Genomic DNA, 27,191 nt, shown 5'->3' on the forward strand with positions numbered 1-27,191 from the left:
ATTCGTTCCCTTTGTTCTGGCAAGGCTATGGGCCCCAATGGATTGCCTATTGAATTGTACAAATTGCGCCCGGATAAAGTCGCACCGTTTCTCCGTGATATGTTTCTGGAGTCGCGTGAGCTTGGTTCCCTCCCTTGTGACCAGCGTCTGGCCACCATAGTTGTGATTCCTAAGGAGGGCAAGCCTCGTGATCGTTGTGCCTCATACAGGCCTATTTCCCTATTGAATGCTGAACTGAAGATTCTCGCCAAGGTCCTTGTTAATCGCTTACTCGCTGTTATCTGTGACCTGATTCATCCAGATCAATCTGGTTTCATTCCGCACCGGAACACTGCTCTCAACTTGCGGCGTTTACATGGCGTTCTCACCAGGGCGGAGTTTCTTTCCGAGCCGGCCATCTTGGCTTCCTTGGACGCCACGATGGCCTTTGATACGATAGAATGGCCATATCTTTGGGCCACTCTGGCGAAGTTCGGTTTCGGTGCGGGATTCATTAGTTGGGTGAGAATTTTATATACGGATCCGCTAGCTCAGGTTGTTGTCAATGGGAGGGTGTCCCAGCCCTTCGCTCTCGGGAGGGGTACTAGGCAGGGGTGTCCGTTGTCCCCCCTGCTCTTTGCTCTTGCTCTAGAACCGCTCGCAGCCTGGCTCCGATGGGAACCGTCGATAAAGGGCATTCAGTGGGGCCCTGGCTTTGAGGACCGGGTTTCGTTGTACGCCGACGATATTCTTTTATACCTCACCTCCCCGCGTGAATCCCTTAATGTCCTCTTTGACGTCCTCACTTCTTTCGGTAAAAACTCCGGTTTGATCATTAATTGGTCTAAATCTTGTGTGTTTGTTATTTCTGGTGCTCTTCCCCCCTTACCGGATAGGTTTCCCATTCAAATTTCGCAATCCGGTTTCAAATACTTGGGGGTCTACGTATTGTTGGACCCGGCGGTCCGCCACGAGCGTAATCCCCTTCCTCCTCTCCGGCGATTGAAGTTGGACGTGGCTTGGTGGCGTAGGTTGCCGTTGTCGCCACTCGGTCGAGCGGCACTTTTCAAAATGATGTCCCTGCCCTGATTTCTCTACGCACTCCAGAACTCCTTTGATATTATTCCGGCGGCCTACTTCCGGGAGGTGGAGGGTTTACAGAGGAGACCTGTTTGGGACGGTCGCGCACGCATCGCTCTTGCAAAACTGACTCTCCCCTGGTATGACGGGCGCACTGTCCTCTCCGAAAGAGGTCGCCATTCCTGCCCGTCTCCGTCTCGTCCAGCTTAAAATTCTTCACCGTGTTTATGTGACGGGTCCTCGTTTGGTTGTGATGGGTTTTTCTTCGGATGGGCTGTGTAAGCGCGGCTGTGGAATGAGCGCCATCTTCCTTCATATCCTTTGGGAGTGCCGCGAGGTTGCGGCATATTGGCACCGTGTGCATGCGGTAATGGAGTGTGTCACTGGGGTCGCTCTGTTGCCTGAGGCTCGTCGATGTTTGTTGAATGTATGGGAGCCGAATGATTACAACGTTGCCCAGGCCCGGTGGGCGGCACTTGGGAACATGATTGCAAAGAGGGATATCGCGCAGCTTTGGGGTTCCCGACGGCCTCCCACCGTGTCAGTGTGGAAGGAGAACATGGACTGGTGCATGTTCAGAGAGAAGACGGTATATCTGGTTCGGGGCAAGCCCGGGGCGTGGGGTAGAATTTGGGGTCAGTGGAACACCTACCGAGGTAACATTTGTACGCCCCCTTTTGAAGATACTCCGGACATTTCTCTGTCCCCCTGATCCTGAGGTTCCTGGAATACTGTACCCTTTTTGCTGCTTGTTCTGACTTTCCCGCTGCCTCCCCCCCCCCCCATGTCATCTCTATTGACCTCCTGATTCTATACCTGGTATGGTGGGGTCCCCCCATCGGCGCTCAACACCGTCTAGACTGTTTATCGCCTTGAGTTTTGTTTTATTGTTTCTTTGTTTGTTCTTTTCTTTCAAAATATAAAATATTTTGTATCCTGCCTAACTTCTGAGTTGCCGAGATTATCTCCTGTAATCCTGCGGAGCCTCTGGGGATCAGGCGCTGCTTCGTGACGTCAAGCAATTGACATGCATATACTAGCGGCCGGCCCTTATGGTTGTAGGCCCATGTTTGTAATGATGCTTTCTTGCACAATAAAGTTTTAAAAAAAAAAATACAAAAAAAAAATCAAAAGAACAGAAAATATGAAAAGGGGCTAGGAACGTTCATACAAGGTAGGTTCAGTCTCTCAGTATATATCCATATGCGTGGACAATGCTCACCCATCTGTGTTAACGATTAACCTCTCAAAAAACACCCCAAATCCTTGGGAAGCAAAGCACCAAAGGCTTCCATTAATCCATAGGAGCGGGTCCAAATAGGGTTTCTATTAATAGCATAGGAAGCATTGATAAGCAGGAATTGCAACAAGGCAGTCAAGGGGGAAATAGGTAAACCCAGTCTCATATCAAAAAGAAAACAGACTAAGAAAAAATAAGGGTGCAGCTAAATATTAGGGTGGAAACAAAAACAAGACTCCTCATTGAATACGTCCAGAGAAGCTAGCCCCCAGAAATAAATTGTGATACTTAAGGTTCAGTGCACTGACCATGGGGAGGAAACAGACAGGCAAAAAATGAGCGCAATGCAAAGAAGAACAGTCTTGCGCTTCCTGGCTTATAGAGGAGGAGGAGAAATAGTGCAGCAAAACGGCTGAGAACAGCACCACATCCGCTGTTCACGAAGAACGGGTTCCAGGGGTGAAAGCTGTCTAAGAAGAAAGGGGAGGAGCACTCCGTCAAACTGCTCTAAAAGAACAGTGACCAGCGGCAAGTCAGGTAAGAGATGAAAGGTAGATGGCGTCTAAATCCTTCCAAAGCGGGAAAAGAAAGCAAGCGTCTTGGCAACAGAGCATGCATCATAAATAGTCCATGCCTCTGTAACCAGATGACGCGTCTCCAATAACGTGGTGGCTACACAGCAACTCCAGTGCGACTGCGGCGCTCAATCCACAATGGGACCAGCGAGTCGGATTCACAAAAAATGGCTGTTCAGTAGAAAAAACTAAAATGTCAGGAGATGAAGAATGTAGACTATAAAAAATCATTAGGTGACTCTCCTCTGTCAATATTAACCACACAGGAGACCAGGCCAGTATCAGCGTTTAGCCCCTTTTTGTTCCGATTCCGTCAGGCTGGTGGCCTTTCTGCCCTTCTTGGATTACTCGAAGGTATTTTGCCGATTATAGCTATTTACACTATGGGTTTTATGTGGGCATTTATCCCCTTACTATCCGCACTCCCTTGCCTCACCGAACCACTGCTTTCACCTGTTCCCCAGATGTGTCCTTTTATCATATGGTATAACCTTAATTAGGAAGTTCCTATTACAGATTATTTTGCAGGGTGATGGGACAGTCCCAAAGAGAGTATGGTGAGGTATGTTATCTCCTTGGTCTTTGTGGTTCTCAAAATGCGCTGGAAGACCTTAGATTAATAGCAAACTCTCTTCTAAGGCTGCTGCCTCCACCAAAGGAACTCAATGAATTCTCATTATATCAGTCCATACGTGTCTCAAGCATTATAACATTCTGTAGTCCGGGGGTTTCTTGACAATCCTTAGCTGTTCTTGCCAAGCAGGAAACGCTGGTCTCATAAATTATACTTGATTTACTTGTAAGTCCCTTGTATATGGCACTACGGGTACCCAAGGCCTGTATATTAAATGCTACTAATGAGCAGCAGCACTCATTGTGCCATCCACTAAAAGTAGCCTTTTAAAACATGTCTCAGACCTGACAATGCTTCCTGTGTGCAAATTTAAGCTCCCAATTTGACCTGGCAAAATAAACCTTTTGCCTGGCCTAAACCTCCCTTTTTAATACATATAGTGTCACCCTTAGGGTAGGCCCTAAACAGCCTATTAGGCAAGTTGCAATGCATTTAAATATATTCACTCCTACATTTGTTTTTCACTACAGTGAGGCCTACTATTCCCATAAGGGATGTAATAAATGTACCTTGTAACATTTAATAAGAGCTAATGTCTAATTGGTAACAGGTAGATATATCATGTTTGGACTCAAATGAATTGTAGTTTAAAATTCTCTTTAATGGTAAAGTCGGATTTTAGATTACAAATTTGAAAATAGCACTTTTAGAAAGTTGGCATTTTTCTGCCCTAAATGTTCTGAGGCCTTCTCGGAGTTTCTAGCTGCCTGGGCCTGTTAATTAAGTACTGAGTCAGAAAATGAACAATGGGACATGGGTGTAGTTGGGAGAGAGCCATCCAGTTAGGATGGGGGGGTTGGAGCTGTTCCTTGCCCCATTTTCATTTCAAAGGCTGTCTCCAGCACACTCGCAACAAACTTGAACCAGTCTATTGTCACCCCAGACCCCTCGACGCCTGGGCAGGGAGCAAGGAAATTCCAGGACCAGGTGTGGGGGGAATTAGAAGTTTCCTTCTCTTAAAAGCTGGCACCTGGTAACAAAATAGGAACTTCAAACCCACTCTTCAGTACACTCCTGGTCCTGTGGAAGACTGCAGAAGGACTGCCTTGTTCTACAGAGGACTGTCCTGCTGCTTGAGGCCCGTCCGGTTTCTCAGAGGACTGTTGTTGCTTGAAGGCTGCTTTATTTCTCAGAGGACTTGACTGCTGATAACAAAGGAATGCTCTGCTGCTTGAAGCCTGTCTTGTTATTTGGAGATGCCCTGTTGCTTGAAAGAGAGAGGATCATTTTCTTGAATCCAGAACTACCAGAGTGGATCCAAGGGTCAGTTGGCTGACATCCTCTTCTGAGTTACAGGGACACAACACACTCCAGAGGACACCCTGTAACTGCCAGCTGACCGCTGCAGCTGGATCTACCTGGACCTCTAACTAGACCAGCAGCAGCCGCTCCATTAGGACGAGGAGCCCCGTCCCCGCCACCACCAGTACTTAAAACGATAATGAAACTGGTTTAAAGTCCATTTTATTTTAATCCCCAGGACTCTGATGAGTCTTGGGGCCGGGTCCAGGGGATGACACTGCTGGTGGGGGAGTGGTGGACACTCCCTTCACTGTGCATGAGGTGTTTGGCCGGCCGTCTCATGCTGGCCAAACCCCTCATGCACAGTGAAGCTCTCTCCAGCCTCAGCTGCGTTGCTGGGGCTGGAGAGAACATGCACATGCTCCCAGTCTGCATGGGAGCGCAAGTTGCCGATGCTTAGGCCAATCCTGAAGCTGCTCTCATGCGAGAGCAGCTTTCAGATTGGCCGCAGGGCAGGCTGGGAGCCTGTGCTCAGTCCCAGAGCCAGAAGCAGGAAGAGACGATGTGCAGGAGACAGTGGCGGCAGTGGCAGAGTTAAGGTAAGTTAATTTTCATCATTTTTTTTATATCCAAACGCTCCCCACCTTCCTTCTCCCCACCTCCCTCCTCCGGCCCGTCTCGCCTCCCCACTTTGGCAGGGGACGGGTCGCTACTGAACTAGACCTGCCTTGACCTGTAACTGGAGCTGCCTTGACCTGCAACTGGCCCTGCTGGCCTCTGCTTGAGTGAGTGTCTGATCCCAAAAAGGTGCCTCACAAGGTTTTCTGGCATCGGTTGAGTTCCACCTGTGAAATCCTGAAGTTTTGAACTCTGGACACTGGACTTTGAGAAGGTGACTTTTTCAGCAGGACTAACTTAGTGCCTGTGTCCGGCCCACATTCCATTGTGGTTGGCCTGCTTTCTTCTTCTTCCCACTATTTGTACTTACACCTTTAAAATTGCATATCTCCTGTTCTACTGATTGGAGTTTCTTTGTTTTGGACTCATTCTGTTTATTAAGTTCTACTCTATCGTTACAAATTGGTATGGGATTTTCCTTTGGTGGTGTTTTCACTGTATTATTGTTTGTGTGCTACATAAATACTTTACACAGTGCCTCTATGTTAAGCCTGACTACTTTTGTGCCAGAGGGTTAAGCATAGGTTATGTTAGTTACTTGTATAGTTCACCCTGACAAGGATTGTGGTTTTTGCTTGAGAAAGGTTAACACCCCCGCCCCCAACCAAAAACCCAATTTTTCACAGTTCTGCACTAAATTGTAACAGTGAATGGGTATACCTTGTATAACTTGTCAGGCCTTGAAAAATCTGAAACGTTGCCAGATTTGCAAGTCTAGTGACTTGAATAATCTACGCGTCCTAATCTGTAATGTGGTTGACCCACAAATATATCTCAAATTGTGTAATGCTAGGCAAATATTTTATTTCACTGAGTCGTCTTTTTCTTCATTATCACATACAAGAGCACCTTCAAATTGTAAGTTCAGCACGTCTGTTACACAGAAACTCTTTTGTTCAATTTAGTAGACTAAACATTTGACCATGTATAATAAAAATCTAGACCACCTAGGGTACACATGACCTCTGACTTTCCTCTTAGTTCAATAACAGTATTGCAATCAGGTTGGGGCCGAAAGATTTCTCAGTTCATATTTAAAAACTCTTACTTTAATAAAGTATGATGTGGAAGTGCACTGAAATGATCACAAACGTTACTACTGACATGCACTTTTACTGTTAAAAATATATTGCATACAAACAACAGTTTGTGGAAATTGGGTTTTAACAAATAGTTATCATGTGCACATCATTAGGCAAAGTATTCTGATTTGCTGTGATCCTGTTAGAATGTTTATTTCCGTCTCACTTCAGAATAACAATAAAGTGCTTACCTAACTGCTGAAATATATATATTTTTTTGTAAACAAATTGTATTCGTCTAATACACATTTAGCGGAGCTCTGTAACCCAGAGACTTCCGTAGCATCGATGAACAAAATCCTGGCTTTGACATTTTTCTCATGAAATACCAAAAGAAAATTACATAAGGGACGTGCATAAAAAATGCAACCCCACTAAACAAACGAACATAGAACACCCCCCCACCCCATCGCACCGCCAATCCAGCCAAAGCAGCAAGTCTGTTCGGAGCTACAATTCTACCCTCGCTATGGACCATGTCCGTAAGACACAACTTCGCCCAACACAAAAATGTTACGTGCCCCCCCAAAACAAAGGAGAGAAAGACTGCCACCCACACAGTTATTCCGCTGGAGTGGGTTCCAATTCCAGTCCCCTGTAATCTGCCCATCGTTTCCAAATTTTATAATGTTTACGTGGGCTGCCCCATGCCACAAAAATGGGGGCCTCTAGGCCCATGCAGAAATCTAGCCCTGCCTTCCATACTGATACGGAGGGTGCGGCCGTCGCCTTCCAAACCCTCGCTATGTCTCGCTTAAAAAGAGTGAAGCCCAGGAGCATCAGGTGGCGCTTGTAGACATTGCCCCCTATATCGTCCATAACATGCAGGAGCACTAGTTTAGGAGAATGAGGGAGATCCCAACCCAGAACCTCTGAGAGGCATGTCAGTACACCCTGCCAGAACCTAGTTAGCGCAGAACAATCCCATATAGTATGCAGCAGGGTCCCTTCTTCATGCAAGCAGCGAAGGCAATTTGGGGATGCCACCAGACCCGCCCTATACAGTCTAACTCTGGTAAAATACACTCTATGGAGGTATTTAAACTGGATGAGTCGAAGGCTCATGGCGATGGCCGCCCCACGTGGGGAGGCCAGGGCCTCCGTCCAGTCCTCCTCCTCAAGCGGGCCCACATCCTCCTCCCATACCCCACGGAGACGCTGCAGAGATGTGGAGCAGTGTGTCACAAGGGACTGGTATATTTTCGATATCTTATGGTCCCGCAAGTCCCCCATGAAAACTTTCGCCTCTATTGGACTGAAATCGTCCAACTCCTCCAGACCTGCCAAGATGGGAGAAAGAGCATGCCGGAACTGCAAATATTTAAAAAATTGAGTGCGCGGCATTTGAAAGTCGTTCTGCAGATCTTGGAAGGATTTCAGGATAGGACCCCTCATGACATCTCCCAACTTGGAGAACCCAATCGCATCCCAGTCCTGGAAGCCGGGCAAGGTCGCCAACTGTGGCAGGCCTCCACTTCGCCATAGCGGCGTCTCTCTAGTTAGGCGATTCCACCAGCCCATCCTCCGCGACGCCTGTCTCCAAACCTGAAATACCAATTGTGTCACACTCGGCAAAGAGCGCCGCAAGGGCACAGAATAAAGGTGTGTATGCAGTGAATGATCTCCCATTAAGCGGCGCTCAAGGCTATACGCCGGATCCGACCTGTCGCCATACCACCATTCATTAAGGACCAGCAAGTGGGAGGCCATATAGTATGAGAGAATGTCGGAAGTAGCGAGTCCCCCGCAATAGGTGGATTTAAAGCAGGTACGGAGAGCCACCCTCACAACCCCCCCGCCCCAGAGAAACTGACCCAGCGTCGCATTCACCTGGCGGAACCAACCCGAGGATATAGGATATGGATGGTTTTGCAGCTGATACAGCAATCGAGGAAGGGCAACCATCTTGAAAATGGCCGAGCGGCCATATATAGATAGGGGCATGTGGGACCAGATTGTGAGATCTTCACGCACCGTGTTCCATACCGGCACCAAGTTATTTTCCCAAGAGGTCGACCGAGCGTCCGAGAGAAACACGCCCAAATATTTCAGCCCCCCACGCGCCACCTGCACCGCGGAGGCCCAGGCACCAGGGTCGGCCCCTCCCCCCAGGACCTAAAGGGTAGACTTACGCTCGTTCATATACAAGCCGGTAGTCTCCCCAAACACCTGCATGATATGCAACAGCCGCGGGCCAGTCCTATCCAGCTGCGTAAGAAAGAATAGCGCGTCGTCCGCATATAAAGCGATACGATCCGACAATCCATTGGCCCATTTGAGCCCTGATACCTGCGCATCGACACACACCCAAGCTGCTAGGGGCTCCATTGCCAGGGCGAACAGATAGGGTGACAGAGGGCACCCCTGCCTGGTGCCTCGACCAATGGAAAAGACCGACGAGACAGAGCCAGCCACACGCACAGACGCTGTTATGTCTGTATAAAGTAAAGTCAGATAGGAGAGAAAGCGAGGTCCTAAATTCAATCGGCGTAGGAGGGTGAATAGATATTCCCAGCTCAATGAATCAAAAGCTCGATCCATATCTGCAAGCAACAAGGCCGCGTGCGCGTGTACCCCCAAGCTCCCCACTGCCGCAATTGCTGTATGCGCTCTGCGTATATTATGACGGGTCGCCCGCTGGGGCATAAACCCGGCCTGGTTAGGATGCACAATAGACGAGACGTGAGGACGGAGACGATTAGCAAGCGCCTTGGTCAAAACCTTAGCCTCTACGTTAAGAAGGGAGATAGGACGATAGGATGCATGTTGTTCAGAAGGCCGGCCGGGTTTGTGAAATACCACCACCTCAGCATGCCGCCAGTCTCTGGGCAAACGACCAACCTCCCTAGCCTCCTCCACCACCCTAATATAATGAGGGCCGAGCTGCTGGGAGTATCGTTTAAAGAATTCGTTCAGGAATCCATTGGGACCCGGCTCCTTACCAGGCTGCAGCTCCTGAAGAGCAGAGTTCAGTTCATCTACCGAGAATGGGCGATCAAGATCCGCGCCTACTTCGTCGGTCAGAGTCCTGGGCGGAAGGTCATCTAAAAACCTCTGCCGGCTAACATTCTCGGGGAGCATAGAGGTCCGCGTAATAAGCCGCAAAGCTTTCTACGATGGCCGACGGATCCGAAATCGGTACTCCATCGGGTCCAACTACACCCGGGAGAACAAAGGAGCCTGTCGCCCCTTGGCACAATCTATGTAGGAGTTTGCTCGATTTGTCCACCCACTGATATATCCTGCTGCGGGTTGCCAACCACGCCTGGCGGGCTTCGTCCAGCAAAAGGGAAGAGAGATCCTGCTGCGCTAGCAACAGGTTGCGGCGGACCCGCCGCCCCCCCCCCCCGCCTCCACTGCGCGTTTCTAGATCTAAGATCTTCGCCTCCGCCCGCACAAGAGAGTCCCTGTGGGCCTTGCAGGCCGCCACACAGAAGGAGATATCAACCCCACGGAGCGTGGGCTTCATCGCCTCCCACAGAGACGCCGCTGCCGACACCGTTCCCACATTTTGCTGCAAATAATGATCTATGGCGTCTCCCATGTGTTCCCTATATTCCGCCTGTTGGAGGTTCCACACGGAAAGACGCCACCGGAATGGTCCTCGCACAGAGCCAGCACGCAGCGTAATGGCCACCGGCGAGTGATCAGACAGCCCCGAGGGAGAATATCGGCCTCCACTTCTTTTTTTTGTAAAACCGTTTTTATTGCAGAACAATATAATAAGCAGCGTACATTCATAATATTCCTGCACCGCTATTGCCAGTGCCATATCTTACGTGGCCATTTAGGCAGTCGTACACAGCTTGTGAGCCCACATCCCAATCGGCCTCCACCACCCTGCCAGCATCACCCCGAGACACAAAGATATAATAGATACGAGAGAAGGAGTCGTGGACCGCCGAGAGATAGGTGAACCCCGGAGCCCCGCCATGCAACCGACGCCATGGGTCATCCCACTCCTGGCCCATCACGAGGGAATGAAGCTTGGTGGGATTACCACCCATCGGGGCCCCGTCGGACCTCCGCCTGTCAAGAGCCAGATTCAGCACATCGTTCCAGTCCCCACCAACCACCGCCAGACCCCTTGGGATGTCTGCCCACACGGTCACAAGCTTCTCAACAAAACCCCAGGACAGCGGCGGTGGGGCGTACACGCTCCAGAAAATCACAGACTCACCCCACAACGTACCCTGTAGGAAAAGATATCTGCCCTGCATATCACCCCACGCTCTAACATGGATGTAAGGAACTCGTCTATGGTTAATGACTGCCACTCCCCGTGAACCTCGCACAAAGCCCGCATGGAACACCTGGATATATCCAAAACGCTGAAAGCACAGTGCTTTCGTCCCTATAAGGTGATCTTATCTAGCGCCCCTCTGATATTCCAGCTCAAAATGCGCAGGGACCCCAAAGAATCCAGCAATCTACCCGTAGTGGCGGCAATGCCAAAGCATCAGAAACCGGAAGAGCCCCGGTAGCCCAGGACATGTCACACAGCGCAACCCCGACCCGCAATTGGACAGTGCGATAAGAAAACAACAACAGCTCCCAAAACAACCCCCACCAACCCCCTACCCCCACCCCGTACCTCAAACAGTGAAGTACCTGTTGCGGCAGGCAGTGCCGGCAGACCCCAACAGGGGGTACCACCCCACACCCACTAATGGATCCCCAAACTACAGCCCATCATCCCCTAGTCCCCATCCCCTCCTGGTATAACCAACAGGGATGGTAGCCCTCATAGAGCTCCCCTGACCGCCATAAACATATCCAAGAGTCATGGATGCGCATATACAAGGATAAATCAGTCTGCTGGTGCTGTTTGATCCAACGCTGACCCCCCGCTCGACAGTGCACCACCGGACCTGGATCGCCTCCTGGACCTGGAGCGGCGAGACCTCTTCACCCGGCCACCAGGCACGCCCTGGGTCACCCCGCTCGAGGATGAGTCAGATTCCTTCCCTGGCGGGGAATGAGGGCGTAGCCGCACCGTCTCATCCGTCCAACGGAAAACCTCCTCCGGAGAGTCAAAGAAGTACGTGCGGGAGCGGTAGACGACCCGCAGCCGGCCTGGCTAGAGCAGCGCATATGGAAGCTTGAGCTCCTGCAGGCGGGCTTTAGCCGCAAGAAACGATTGCCGCAGTTGCTGAGTCTGTTTAGTATAGTCTGGGAATATAAGGATATGGGCATTGTTAAACTGCAAAGGTTTGTGGGCCCTGGCTTGCTTAAGGATCACATCCCGATCATGATAATTAAGTAGTTTTGCAATCACTGGCCTCGGCCGGGCCCCGGGGGGAGGCTTCTGCATCAGGGCTCTATGTGCCCGTTCCACCACAAAGCATTTTGAAAGGGAGTCGATTGGTAGCCAACTCTCCAGCCACTGGGTGAGAAACCTCTCCATATTTCCAGACTCGCATCCTTCCGGAAAACCAACAAAGCAGAGGTTGTTACGCCGGGCCCTACCCTCCGCGTCCTCGACCCTAGATGCCAAACCCTGCTGGGTAGTCTCCAGAGATGCCACTCGTTGCTGCAGGGTAGTCACCACATCCTCTAACCCCGAGATCCGAGTTTCAGTCTCAGTGATGCGTGCCACAGCATTACGCAGGTCCTGGCGCAGCAACATTACATCGGAGCCCACTATCCCCTATTTTGGCATCCAGGGCGTCTCTGGACTGGGTAATAGCTGCCAGGAGGGCAGCATTGTCCGGTAAAGCACCCTGGGCCCCACCCACCGCCCCGGCGGAGCCCCCCGGGCCCGCAAACTTGTCCAGCGTGCTCTGCTTGGAGGGTCCTCCACTGGTTTTATCCCTCGTCATGATGAGTCGGGCAAACCCTCGCGATCCCCCTTCCCTCGGGAAGGCGCTGTCACCATGTACCCCGATAGGGTTTTTTAAGTAGCTCAGGACGACACTATTGTCCGGCAACGGTCCGCGCAGCTCGATCCAACTGCCGATGCGGCCGTCCGGGAGCGTTGGCCGATTGTCCCTAGCCCTCGTGTGTCAGGTGGCACCACTCCACACCACCCAACGGACGGATGTCAGTGCCCCTCAACGACCCACGGGCGATGAGGGCTCCGCCAGGTCGTCCCAGAATCGCTGCACCAGCCCCCAATGTTGCTGTGTGCCCCAGAGCCCGAGTCCTCAATGGTACCTTCACAGGGCCACAGGCATGCCCCGGGGAACGGAGAGGATGCGCCTCCGGGCCATCCACGGAACGCTGTAGGCTCCACAGGCCGCAGCCACCCCCTGGCACCCCCACGCGGTCCGACAGCACCGCCGAACCCCCAGGCGGACCTGGATCGGCGGGGGGGGCAGGGACCAAGGCCCCAACCGCAGAGAGCAGGTTCACTCACCCCGCGACACTCGTATCCTCGCCACAGCCCGATTCGACTGCCGACAGCCAGGTGCAATCCTCCGCAGTAGCCGGGGCGGCCCGGTGGCCCAGAGCGAAGGGGCGAAGGCCCACCCACGAGCCACAACAGCCGGACCCGCCTCCGCAGCTCGGGCCCCGCAATGGCCAGACTAGCGATACGCCAGGATGGGCGATCCTCCGCCGATCGACGACACTATCGGACCATGCACGGGCCCCGGGAGCTTCCCGGCCGGGGGCCCAAAATGGCGTCCTCCACAGCAAGCGCTGCCCCGTTCACCAACTCTCTCCCCCTCTCGGTCCGACCGACCGTCGATCACTGGGGGGGCCGCCACACATGAAGAACCCCCCGCTAACAGGAGAACTCACTCTGAGCCTCCGGTGGGGGGGCGACCCCTCCGCAGCCGCTCCGCCGCCGCAGGATCTGCCAGCCGGGCCGCACCTGAGGCCGCGGCTTCAACGCCGCACCCAGGCCTCAGCGCCGACCCGATCCCGTTTCCGCCACAGGATGCCGCTCCGGACCCCAAACCACACCAAACAGCGATGCCGCGGCGCCCAACCTTCAGGCACGGCAGGCGGGGGGTATCATGGCCAGGGGAGCAGGATAACGTAAGGATGAATGGTGGGCTGGACGGAGCCTACTTAGAAGCCGTCCTCCATGCTGGCTTGCTAAGCGACCCCCCCCCCCCCCCTGAAATATATTTTTAAATATTTGTACTGTTCATTTACAAGCTATTCAAATTTTGTGTGCCCAGCACCATTATCAGACAGTTCCCTTTACAAAATCCTCTAACTTTGCATTCAGGAAAAGAAAAGTAAGCACTAATATCCAGGATAAAATAAGCAGCAATTTATAAGAAGACATAAACTATAATTTCACCTCTGGCTTTGAACGCACAGCAAATGTGACAAGTTAAAAACAAGAGTTAAAGACATCTTTATAGCTCATTCACTTTCGTAATGAACAGAGCACTCGAGCTCTCTGGCCAGACCGTGGCAGTAGACCCTAAAAATAGATCGCTCTGATAAAACCTGACTCGCCATAACTAGCAGGCGTGTAGATGTCTAGAGCCTTGCTTCTTATTCCTGAAACTAAACATACATCAGGTGAGTATCGCTAAGATATGTTTATCAACTTTTATCCTGAGGAATAGGATAACTACCTGAAACTTCGTCACTGTGCTCTTTCTTGTGGAAGATGGATTAAAGTTTTACGGACCTAGGGTGTCCCTTTAAGTAGTTAGCAAACATTAATATCCTATGATTCCTACCTCATATAAACGATATTGGAACTTTACATAGGTGTTTGGACAAAATATTGTTTTAAAAATATTGGAAGACAGAAATAACAAAATAAATATTGTGACACATAAACATCGTGATGCAAAAATATAATTGACAAGAATATTGTTTTTTTTAGGTAAGTAATGTTGTAAATATCGTTTTTTAGATATCTTTTTCGTTGATATAGTGGTTGAAAATATCATTTTATAATTATATTGTGTTTTTGTTGATCTATGTTATGTGTTACTATTGTTTATAGAAATGGTATTAATTTTAAAATATTGCTTGTAAATATGAGTTATTTAGATTTGTTTTAATTAATTTTTAATGTAATTTATATTGTTGTAGCTGGTTGTTGGGTTTGTGGGGGATAGGGTGGGAAGTTAATTAGGTACAAAATAATTAAGAAATATTTCATACATATTATTTAAATATGTTTTTGATATTTATTATTTACTTTATGTAAAATTGATTAATTTTTGTTCTATGTTATGTTATTTGCGGGCAGTTATAGGGTGGGAAGTTAAGTAAGAATTAACAAGTATTGTCAATTCTTCAATTGATTGTTTTTTAATTATGTAATTTTTGGAATACGTATCTATTTCATTTATAATTCAGCAGTGGCCTGCTAAGTCTGTAAAAGTGTAGGGTGGGAAGTTAAGTAATAACCAGTTAACAGTTTTATTAATTATTGAATAGATTTTTCATCATGTAAAATGCTGATTTATTTTACTTATTTTAGTTGCGTGATTCTAGGTTTGTAGGGGTATAGGGAAAGAAGTTAAGTAATAATTCCCTCTTAATTATTATTTGTAAATTAATTATTTAATGGAATTTTAAATATGTAAATTGTAGAGTACTTATTTGATTTGATTTTAGTTTTGGGATCATTTTATTCTTTTAAATGTGTTACTGCAAATATATTTATACATCTATAATTGTATATGAATACATTTGAAATATTAAGAAATATAATATTACATATTTCTAATAATTTTATATATATTTTATAGTATTACATTTAAAATATAAAAACATAATGTAAAATATTGTTTTATTCATTATGTTGCATTTTATAAATACAAACTCATATATGTTTGTGTGTTTAAATAAGTATATATGTATAAATATAGTATTACATATTCTTGGAATATATAAAATTAGCATTTTATTTAATGTATATATTGAAATGGTGGGAAAGTGAATTTGTCCTTTAAAAGGAATACTCCACCTTCTCTAGGCACGTTGACCAACTCCTTTCTTTTTTTTTCTCTGTCTAAACACAGGTGTGTGTTTGCATTTTGTTTGATTAAAACAATTAACATTTACTACTTTAAACTCTATTCATATTTAAAAAAAAAATAATATTGTTGTCTATGTTTGGACAATATTAGTATTAACTATATTTTTTTTCAAATATTTTGGTACTTACCGTTAAAAGTATAGGAGCACGATATTGGGGTAAACAATATTTTTGTCAACAAAATTGTTTGCCCCAATATTGTGTCAGTGTTCCCTTTACATACTTTAATAATAGTTTTAAATACATAGCATGTGCTTCATAGTTCTGACTTCATAATCCTATCTCTTCCATCACAATTTGACCTTAAGTGTAAACAACAACCCCACAAAGTTAAATGTACAAATATAGTTAAAGTGTTCCCAACACAACTGGCATGAAAATACTTTCCTGTATTTCAAATGTGCCCTTAAATAACTGAAGGAAATTACCAATTGCATGTCGATCGGTCATTTAATCATATTTACAGAGAAAAACTCAACAGTTTTCAGGGAGTGGTAAGGATAAGAAGCCCCCAGTTGTATAAGAGTGAATATCTACGTTGAAGACTGGAGTTCCGAATTGATGGAGGTCAATCAGATAGTTACAAAGTTCAGCCTCAGTGCAATTCTGCAAATACCTTCTCAGCATTGGAAGTGCTGGAGTCTCAGTGACTGATTCACCTTGATGAATGTGTGACTGCAGTGAGTTGTCCTCACTCCCCCGCCTATTTGAGCATGAACTACTGAACTACAGTGAAACTTGATTTTAATCTAAGTGTGATTACATGACCTGCGTATATACACAGGCCCAAACTTTGATCTACTGACCAAGGTAGGAGAGAAGGGTATTAATACAGTGATCTAGTAGTCCTGATGAAAGCCGGGGAAGACACTAAGTCCGGCTGAAACATGATAATATTTGCAGAGTGGAGGGGTTAATGGTCCATAATTTACCAGTTCATGACCAACCACTGGTTTAGCGAAACCTTTTTTACTCTAACCTGGGAATCCACAAATAAAATGGGTATTTGGAGAACCCCGAGTTAGTTTTAACTTCATTTGTCTGCTCTTTAACTTTTGCTTTGATCGCTACTCTTCTGTGTGTTTGTATTGTTTCCCCCTTCCTGTTGCTCCACATCATGCGTTGGATTGTGCAGAGGTGTGTTTAGCAGCCCTATGATGAAGCATGCCACAAACCTTTGTGGGTGAAGGCAGTTTTTCTAACATAGTATTTTTGCCTGTATACCACTAGAAAATAGCCATCTGTTATGCTCCTACTTCTCTTTGTGTGGGATTAGTATATTTAGAGGAGGTCGCAGTAGGAGTTCCCCTCCTTCCCCTTAATTGTGTGTGTGGTAATGATTCTGCAAATATGACTTCAAATAATACATAGTCCTATCAGGTCAAACCAAAGAACTATCCAGTTAAACCTGTAATCAAAATACATAAAAAACATGCCACCTTATGAAAATGACCAAACGGAGTATGACATACAATGCACCATAAAAGTTCTAAGCCAATATCTATGGGAGAGTGCTGTACATTTGGGGCCGATTACGATCTCGTCTAGAAAGCATTCCTACCGAATCGATCCCAGAATGCTTTCCGGACGACTCTGATCGGGTGAGTCCGACCGAGCAATTTTGATGTATCCTGATGCTTCCGGATACGATTTGGTCAGACTCCCATTGACTTCAATGGGAGCCTGTGTCCGATACGAGAACACAGGCTCCCAATGAACACAGGCTCCCATTGACAAAAGGGGTGGCTGGGGAAAATCGTGCACCCTGTGGCGGGCACCCATTGGTGCCTGCCACACTGCGCATGGATGGAAAGGGGGGGTCCCTTAGGAAACCCCATGAGCCCGATTCGGAGTGCCCTGCTAAGGGCCACCAAAGACAGGTTTCGTCAACCGATTAGTTCTGGAGAAACCGATTCAGAACTGCTGTCCAAATTGGTCATCGTAATCGCTCGCTCGGAAACTGAGTCCATAGAGCTGTATGATTCGGCTCCGAAAGATGCGACCTTTCAGAATGCCCTTCTTAACCGATTCGGACAGCCATAACCGTTTACCGGCATTGTAATCGGTTGTTGGGAAGTGTGTACGATTCGCTCAGAAACAAGGGTCCCGAATGGGATTCGGCAAACCCAAATCCGATTTGGAGTCTTTCCTTAAGACATCGTAATCTGCCCCTAAGTTGTAACTGTTATGCTCCTCCAGGCGAAAGCTCTCACGGTCCCACAGCGACTGACCCCTTATTTACAAATATGTGTTATGAGTTAAATAATTGTGTCTTGCCTGATTGTCTGTCCTTTGTACCATGGTGTTACCACCTCCCCCTTTGTAAGATTCCTCATTTTAGTTTTTTTGCAAAATCTTTTTTTATTAAAGATATACATTAAAAACCAAAACCAACAAAAACAAATAATCAGTACAGTACAATAATCAAGCATTCCAAAAAGCTCAATGCATAGTACAAATATATAATAAGGCATTGGGCAATATTGCAAAGAAAAACACGTCAGTATTCCATATGTAGAGCTTTTAAAGATCTTCCTCGCCCACCACTAGGGAGGGAGGAACGACCACTGGAGCACACAACAAACCTCTTGCTTCATTCCATGGGCCCCATATTTTGGTCCATTTTTGTGGGCAACCTCTACTTTCATAAACCACCCTCTCAGCCAGCATGCACCAGTCCATATCGGACTCCCAATCCTTATAACGCAACAGTACCCCACCCCTCCATGTTCTTGCTATGTTACACTTTGCCACCATGCTGCCCAATGTAAACCACATCTTCTCGGCACGTGAAAGATCTGTGGCGTCCTAGATAATAAGGAGACACTGCCGGGAAGATTCCTTATTTTTGGACATTTTCTTCTGGAGGATGCTCCTTCTCCATCCTTGCTCTCAAACTATGGAATGATCTTCCATTGAATCTTATAGCTACCACCTCTCAAACACTTTTTAGGGAAAACCTCACAACACTTTTATTTTCCCACTAAATTTGTTTTGCCTCTGCCTCAACGCTATGAGACCTTCGGGAGAAAGGTTCTTTATAAAACAGAATATAATAACAAGTCTATGTACGCGATTTTTGTTGCTTATATTGCGTGTGCCTTTGAAATGGTGGCTAATTAACCTGGATAAGCTTGAATTGTGTGGGCTTGTTCACCCCCATTTATGTAATAGCTTCCAAAGTAAAGGACAACAGGACGTCTCTACACAGACCCATTACCACCTCCCTCACCATAGACAAATTCAGGTTCTCCAATTTATCTAAAAAAATTTAAATGTAGGAAACGGCCCTATATTTGTCTAATGCGGTCTCTAGTGGTAAGAATGCTTTCTGCAATCTGATAAGATCAGCAACACATTCTCTGCATATGATTTTAATTAAAATGAATTTGTCCCTTATGAACTACTTATGAGCTATGAGGTGCCAAGGGCTCCATTTAAATTGCACATAGAAGACAGAATAACGGGCAATCATGTTTTTTACCCCAATGATAGAGCTGCACCACAACTAAATCCCAATTGCTCTTCTCCAGCCCTGTTAGGCCCATTGCCTGAGAGAATCCTTGTCAAGGAGTTGTTGCCCAGGACTATCATGCCATTGTATTATCCACTCCAATAAATACCGTTTCACTTAACCAAATGTCTTGTCAGAGTGATAAGCACATCCTTAATAAATCCTGATGGATCCGGGTGGATGATCTGGGGAAGAGGTCTTTCAGTCTAGAGGCCAAAAGATTCTGTAAAAGTTAACATGCACGTTGAGAAGGAAACTCTAAGTGAAAGAGGCTATGGTTTTCGATGTCCTTTCCTCTCTTCAGGATAATTTCAATTGCAGCTTTACACTAAGACTGGAAGACAAAATGGCTCTTCGAGAAGCGAAGGAAGTAAATATTACAGTCTTCTCTGGGGCAAGGATCTGCCCAAAAGATCTTCCAGAGGGTGGCTAAATAACATTTTGAAAGTAGTGCTTTGGGGATTTTCATCTTGCCTACTGCTTTCAAAATTTGAACTTGCATGGGGGCCTAAAAAGCCTCCCTCTGATTTGGGGAAACACTGGGCATGCAAGCTTCTACTATATATGGGTGGCCATTCCATTCAGCTGTTAGTTCCCTAGTGTATAATTATTTATAGTATTTCCTAAATGGATGGGCTTCCAAACTTTAAGTGCCAGGTCCACACACCACACCCCTAATTCACCAGGTCCCTCAAAACAACATATTTATTGCACATTTGCTCCTTAAACTGGAAAATACTGCATGTGGGGGTTGCGAGCAAACCAGCTAACAAATGTAGGCAACACTGATTTGTAGTAGTGTTTTTAAATTCGTCACGCTAAATATTTTCGGGCTAAAACGTAGCAAGTCAGCCAGATCGTGGGGTAGAGGGATTATTAAAAGAATTGCCTTGCAGTAATGTTTCATCTTACTTTTTTCTTGTAATAAATTTGAATTTGTGAAATTGAAAAAGATGATATAAGCAAAGATGCTGAAACGTATATAAAGAACTTTGGAGGGCACCAAATACATTTTGACAAAATGACATTATCATCGGTGCTTAATTTGAGCCGGTGGGGGCCACCAAAACTTACTTTTGGAAACAGGACTTATTTTTCCACGTAAGACGTTTCCCAAGAGAAAAAGAAAAAGACCCAAATCGGAAGGATGGCGAAAGAGAAAGCTGGAAAAAACGTCACTAGGGGAGAAAGGAGGAGTGAGAAAGGAGGAACCTGCAGGAGTGAGATAAAGGTGCAGGGAGTGTCCAGTAGTCGATTAAAGAGGCCTGAGGCGGATTAAAGACTACCAGCCATGTTACCCAGCACCCCGATGATTAATTACACCTGCCACCAGCTTCTGAGAAGAGCTTTGGGCACCAGCACTCATTCTTGAACAAATTAAGCACTGTTCTTATACTCAGCTGACAACTAGCCCTGTGACACACTTGAGACTTGAATGGGCAAGCCAACAAAGAGATAAGGTGAGTCGAGGCAAGCGTCTAGTTTGGCTTTAATAGCTTGTTTACGAGCCAAGCCTTGGAAATATTTGGCGTGTAAATAAAGCTACATATATCTTGTAAAAATACTAAAGTATCTTCAAAATTCAAACAAGTGTTTTTTTTAATGTGATTATTTATTTTCAATTAAAAGTGTATCTTTTAAATTAAACTTTTCACCTCACTGCGTTGAGAGTCATATATTAAAAGTGATAGATTTTAAATGTGAACTTAGAAACATTCGTGGCCCCCTTACTTCATGACAACAATGACATTAGTGAACTAAGAGGCACGTCAGTTGCCATGTGCACCCCGTTTGTAACCTAGATTCTTATGATGCATGGGACAACATTACATTCTATTATACCAAACATGATAAGTTTTTGTACAGCACACATCCCGATTGCGAGTATTTGAAGGTGCTCTCATTTGTGGTAAAGAAGAAACTGGAGGCTTGGTGAAGTAAAATATTTGTTTAGGATCACACAGTTTGGTCAAGTGGGGAAGCCAGGATTGATCAAGGCTTTTAGTTTCACATTGTGCAAATCAGCCACTAGATAAGTGTTTATTTACCATTTTTTGTGGATGAGATTAGAATATGGTTGGCAGAAAGGAGCCACGTGAAAGTTTGGCTTGTGTTGAGTTTGAGAGTTCAAGAGTTCCTGGCAATGCAAACATTGCTGTTGTGCTCAGTTATCTCTTTAAATATTGGCAGACCTGTCGCCCTAAAAGTGTACACAGTGGGATCCTTGATCAGAGATGAGGCATTGGAGTTTATTTGGAGCATCCTTTGACACCAGCTCCTAATGAAGCATTACTGACGAGAGTTAATGCTGCTCTTTACAGGGTGGTGCACCTCCTCTCTAGAGTTTCTCTAAAATCGCAGCAGAGTTTCTCAATATCATCTTTTTCTGTGATCCCCAGGGGCAATCTTAGTGCTCCTTTTGACCAAGATTTGCCACACCCATGCCACCTCCAATTCAAGCCCTAAACCCTTCCTAGGATTTCCACACTCAGTTTTTAGACCTTTGACCTAGACTTTTATCTTAGACTTTTTTTCAGGCTGTGATATGCCATCACAGATTACAACCAGACACCAAGTGGTTTGGGTTAAGGTTGCTGTAAAGGATAAGCATATAGGTATAAAAACCAAAAGGGTCAGTTACGTGGGATTACAGTACATCCTGAGAGCCGCTTCCTCCCATTATCAACAGTCTCTATATGATCTGTCAGTCTTCTTCTTTCTTTTCACATTTCTCCTGTGAAACCTCCATAATTTTCACCGGTTCCATCTAAGTGAAGGATATAGTTTCCCAACTCAAGCTTTTTTCCTTTCATAGCTCATCAGATTCAGCTGTTAAGAATTACTGAAAAGAAAGGGGAATTCAGTGTTATTCTCCTCTCCCTATTTCAATTGTGTGCATATGTTCCCCTCCTGAGCGCCGCCCGTCTGAAAGGGGATTCTTCCTCCTTCCTGTCTGTCCAGTGCCTTCTTGTGGACTGATCAAGTGTTTATACAGGGAAGCGCCCAAGTAATTAGTCACCTCTGACCATTATTGGATCTACAGGGTAATTGGCCCTCCCTTTCCACCCCCTTACGTCTCCAATGGAGCCTGCATTTTGTTTCTTGTTTAGTGGCCCAACTCTTTTATCAGAATCCTTTCCCACATTCTCCCTATGGATGGGTGTTCAGGAAAATATGGCAATCCGTGTTTTTGACATCTGAAGACTGGGCTATGGCGTGGTAAATGTTCTAAATAGCATTATTTTTCTATAATGTAGTGAGACCTACTTCCTGCTCTGCCTTCACCACTACTGCCCTACTTCGTCAGCTGGCACTCCAGGGACACTTCTGCACAATGTGCAATGATGCCTGTCGTCCTAGTCTCTGATGGTGGCAGTCTCTGGTGTAGGGGGCAAGTGTCCATTGATTTGGACTGATTTGCCAGTAACAATTGTCGAGTCGACCATAAGTAGGCCAAATGACATTCGACCTGCGACTGGGCAAACATCACTTGGAGCTTGCATGCTAAAATCTGTCAGTCCTGCCTCCACCCACCTAGTCTTTAGGTCAGAACGTCAATAGTGCACATTCTCCCCTGTCCACATCCAAGGTGTGGATTTGGGCCTGAACTGTCAATATCTTTCTTAGCTGCCATCTGTTTATGATGCTCTGCAATGCATCCGGATCTGTTTCTAGCTTCTGGCATATTATTGCCTTCATTTTGTTTAGCTGGACATCCTCCTCTATGAACTGCCCTCATACTACAGCGGTCGTAATATCATAAGAGTGCTTGGGCTCACCTGCTGCGTCTTGTTCTGTACACTGAATTTCTTTATTTGTGTAATAAAATGGGGGAATTAGTTGATTGGGGAGGTACCCACGTCAGGTAATAACCGCAATCCTTGTCAGGGTGAACCTTCAAAGTCACTAAATTAGCCTGAGCTCAACCCCCTGATAGCTATGTCACAGAGCAGACAGGCTTACCTTAGAATATTTATGTTGTACCTTAAAAGTAATAAAGGAGGGGTGTGGCCAGGGTGGCCAAGATGGGGGTTCAGCTTTCGTGCCGCTCCTGTCGCCTGAGCCCAATCCTTTTTCATCCGTCCTGACAGCTACTTTAAACTGCCTATGGGGACCCCTGATTGTTGGCCTGATTTTCCTGCTGGCCATCCGACCCGTTTGGAGCCGCTGGGGACTCTTGGTTCCCGGGTTGACCACCCTGACTGGGGCCTGCCCGCTGGAGGGATGGCGGCTGCACGGATATAGGCCTGCCGCCCCCCTTTTTTTGTGGAGCCTCGCTGGCCGTGCGACGGCCTGGAATTGTCCGAGGGCTAGGCCATGGTGATTACGGTGACCGCACCCCTGCGCTCTGGGTGAGGCCTTTTGGCCACTGGGGGTTCTGCGGCTTCCGTCTGGGGCATGGTACGCAGGTGGGTGCGCCGCCTGCTGCAGAGGTACTGTTCCTTACCTGCTGGCCGGCCTGGAGTGACTGACTAGGCCTGGTGCGGACTATGGCGGATGGGCATGCCCTGCCCCTCCTTTACTGCTGGTGAGTGCTGTGGGATCTTGGCTGGAGACTTCGCTGGGACCTCCCTCGTTGGTGTCACTGCTCCGAGTGGCGTTTGGGCCTCTGTGTTGTTCGGCCTGGGGGAGCCATGGACTCGTGGAATTAAGACCCTCAGTGGATGCCAAGGGGCGCGCTGGTGGCGGCGGTGTGACTGAACTGTGAGGTAATGGATTTGCTCCTTGGTTCTGGGGGCTGGACCTGCTGTTGCCACCCTGTGTTTGCATGGTTGGGCGGACCTGCTTGTTGACCACCTTTCCTGTCACTCTCATCCCCCCTCCTACCTGCTCCTGTAAACTTTATAACTGGGGGCCAGATGCCCATGTTGTGTGGACTGAGGCCTTCCCTCTGAGTGGTGATTGCCGTTGTTCCGGGGCATCAACATCTACTGGGACAGCTCTGCTGTTGGGGGCCTGGTTGTCCATGAACTACACTAATGTGATGTGACATCCAGGTTCACTGGGTCTCATTGGCTGTTGCCCTCGATCCTGCCCCGGTCCGACTTGTCTCCTGCCTCACATGTTGCTATCGGTGTCCAGTCCTGTGGCGCCTACCGATTGGTGAGTGTGTATTGAGCCCCGTTGCCATCGGTGTCCAGTCCTGTGGTGCCTCCGGATTGGTGACTGTGTATTGGGCCCTGCGGTGAGTCCTGCGGCTGCTGTATCCGAGGTGGGGCCATACTTTGAGGCGTTTGGCACCTACTGTGGGGTGGCTGCTCGTGCTGCCTGTGAGGTAAGCGCGCCTGCTCCACCTAGTTCACTGTTTTGTGTGAAATGGGCCACTGCACTCTGATGGGTCGCGGGAAGCCTCCTCCTCCTCCGCCGATACCTTCCCAGACCAAAATGGACGAGTATATGGTCCCCCACCCGACGCTAAGGAGAATGTGGAGGTCCCTGCGGCCGCTTCTGGGCAGCCTGCTGTAGCAGACTTAGGAATGATCCTTAAGGCCATCAGGACTCGAGACAGGCTGTGAAATCCAAAGCTGTTGGCCTCGAGTGGACCTCTCCCTGCTGCGCCAAGATTAACGCAAAGTGGCAGATAGAGTGACCGAAGCTGAGACGCGGATCTTCACGCCGAAGACGAGGTTGCTACTCTCAAACATCAAGTATCAAAATTATCCACCTCAGTGGCGGCCCTCACCGAAAGTACGGAAGACACTAAAAAATGCTCGAGGTGTAAAAACCTCCGACTCGAGGGTCTTCCTGAATCCTTGGTGCCCTCTGGCCTGGCAGAGATGCTAGAAGAGTGGTTCCATTCTTGGGTCCCAAAAGGCAAGCTTTCAGATCTGTTAGTCAACGAGAGGGCACTGCTTTCGCTGGCTCCCAGGCCTCTGACTAGGGCCCCACCTCAGCCTGTGGTACTGTGAATGCTTAACTTTAGAGACCAGGATACTATTCTGCGTGAGGCACGCTCCCAACCAGAGCTCCGGTATTCCAACTCTAGAATCCTAATTTTCCCTGATTATACCAGAGCGATACAGCAGCGTCTCTCAATCTTCACTATATGCTTCTCTCCCCGGCCCACATTAAGGTCATTTTTCAAACTAATACTCTCTTATGATACTCAGGAGCAAGCTTGGGAGTGGGCCATGGAGCAGCATCCTCTGCGATGATCTTAACCTCTTGAACATCAAATCAGTGACCTCAGGGAATGCACTCAGACCATTCTACGTTGACGGAATAGGGGAAGTCGCTCTCACTCCAGAAAGTCACAGGCTGAACAGCGAGAGGTGGGAAGGGTATGGCCAGACATGGGTCCTGTGCTCGATATGCCACCGGATTCAGGTTAGCCTGGCTGGTGACTGTTGATACCCCGAAACCGGTCCCACAATGCTAGTTTTTGGACTAGGGAGAACCTGACCTGGCAGTTCGTGCTGGACTGTTCCCATAGGGAGCAAGGTCAAGATTGTTTTGCATATAGCTGGTTCCAAACTCTGAGTAAAGCTTTACGGACAGAAAACAAACTACGCTTAGCTGGGCCAAGAGGTGGCCTGTCACTCCTTCATATTTCTGAACTCAAACATATGGAACTCATTACCAAATTCCACCAAGGAATTTAAGGCCTGATTGCGACTTTGGTGGTGTTACACCGGCTCTGCGCCAGCACAGCACTACCAAAGCCATGCATGCATGGCCCACCTGCCAGATTACGAGTACAACTCGTGTTTGGCAGGCTTTTCTTTTGCCGTTTCCACAGCAGTCCCCTGAAAAGGGGCACCGCAAGGGGAATGCAAAAGAAGTTCCGGCACAGCATGGACTGTGAAGTCCATGCCGTTCTGGAACTTAGGGTCCATGCAAACGGGGGGGCACATGTTGTGCCCCCCTGAATGCATCCCCATGGCGGCGGGTGTATACGGGCCCTGTAGGGCTCCCCTTGTTTCTCCACTGGCAGCCTTTTTCATGACGGGCTCACCACTATGAAAAGGCTGGCGGGGGGGAAAACTCCTAATATGCTCGCGGACTGCAGCAGTCCCACCTTGCATATTGAATACCCGTGTCCGCTGCGCCACCGCCAGGGAACAGTGGTTCCCTGGCGCAGCGCTCTAAAAGGCCACCTTGTAATACGACAGCCGCAGGACCGCCACCGCAAGTCTGGCAGTTAAAGGCCGCCAGACTCGTAATCAAGCCCTTAGTTACTTCCTACCATTTAATAAAGAGAGTAAAACCCTTCTCTTTTAATTAGCCATGGTTGTTTCCTAAATGCATACAGATGTGCTTTTTGACCGTGTATTATGATTAAGGTACCCTGTTATCCGTTTTTACTGATTTTTACAGATAAATACAGACAGAAAACATTCATTTTCTTGTCTGTATTTATTTTTAAGTGTGGATAAAAATGGAAATTGGGTTGCTTTTTGAGTAATTCTAAATACTGTCTGCCATGACTACCAGGCCAATAGATATGTGGATTGAGAGAAAGGGGGTTTAAAAATGAAAGGAACTTTAGTAAAGAGGCTTTAACAGCAGTAGATATGCATAAGGTTGATACTGAAATTTGCAAGTTTTTATATAAGTTCACTGATTTATCTTCTATGGGTGTTCACGGCACTAAAACCTGGCAGACATTCAAGCATGAGTTCCTACTTATCAGTTAAATAAATGTGGAAATATACTAATTCCAGCCTACTTTTTCCACAAAACCCCAAATAAATATGTATAAATACAGATAAAATGAGCAAAAAATAAATATGGATAAATACAGATGGAAATGTCAATCTTTTTTTTAACCATAAATCCAAATAAAAATTATTATGATGGGATGTATATTTTTCGAGTTTGCACCTATTTCTTACAGTGTTGATAGGTTGTTATGCTTTTTTTGTACACCCCTTTGCTTCTTTTTAGAATATTGTGCTTTGAATGTATGTTAATCAAGACTAAAATATGGGAGGCGTTTCTTATCATTGTTGGGTGTATGGAAAGCAATAATCCACTGATCTACAAAACTCCATAAATAAATACAGATTTTGAAGCTGAGATTTTAAGTGGTGATTACATATAAGCATGTGCATAAACTATGTTTCTAGCTTCTTGAACTTTGGGCATTTATGATTTTTTTTTTTTTTAGCTATTTTTAATTTGGAAATAAAAGTGGTGTTCTCTTGTATAAAATGCAATTGGTTATCGAAGAGCATCATACAGTGCTTTGAGGTATTCACTTAC

At 47.0% G+C, this 27,191-nt stretch overlaps 1 protein-coding gene across 1 annotated transcript in view; it reads left to right on the forward strand.

Moving 5' to 3' along the window:
* Positions 1-27,191, forward strand: part of MPPE1 (metallophosphoesterase 1) — a 570,187-nt gene that overhangs the window by 71,393 nt on the left and 471,603 nt on the right. The gene's annotated exons all lie outside the window — the stretch shown is intronic.

Source organism: Triturus cristatus, chromosome 5_1, assembly GCF_964204655.1.
Source record: "Triturus cristatus chromosome 5_1, aTriCri1.1, whole genome shotgun sequence".
NCBI lineage: Eukaryota > Metazoa > Chordata > Amphibia > Caudata > Salamandridae > Triturus > Triturus cristatus.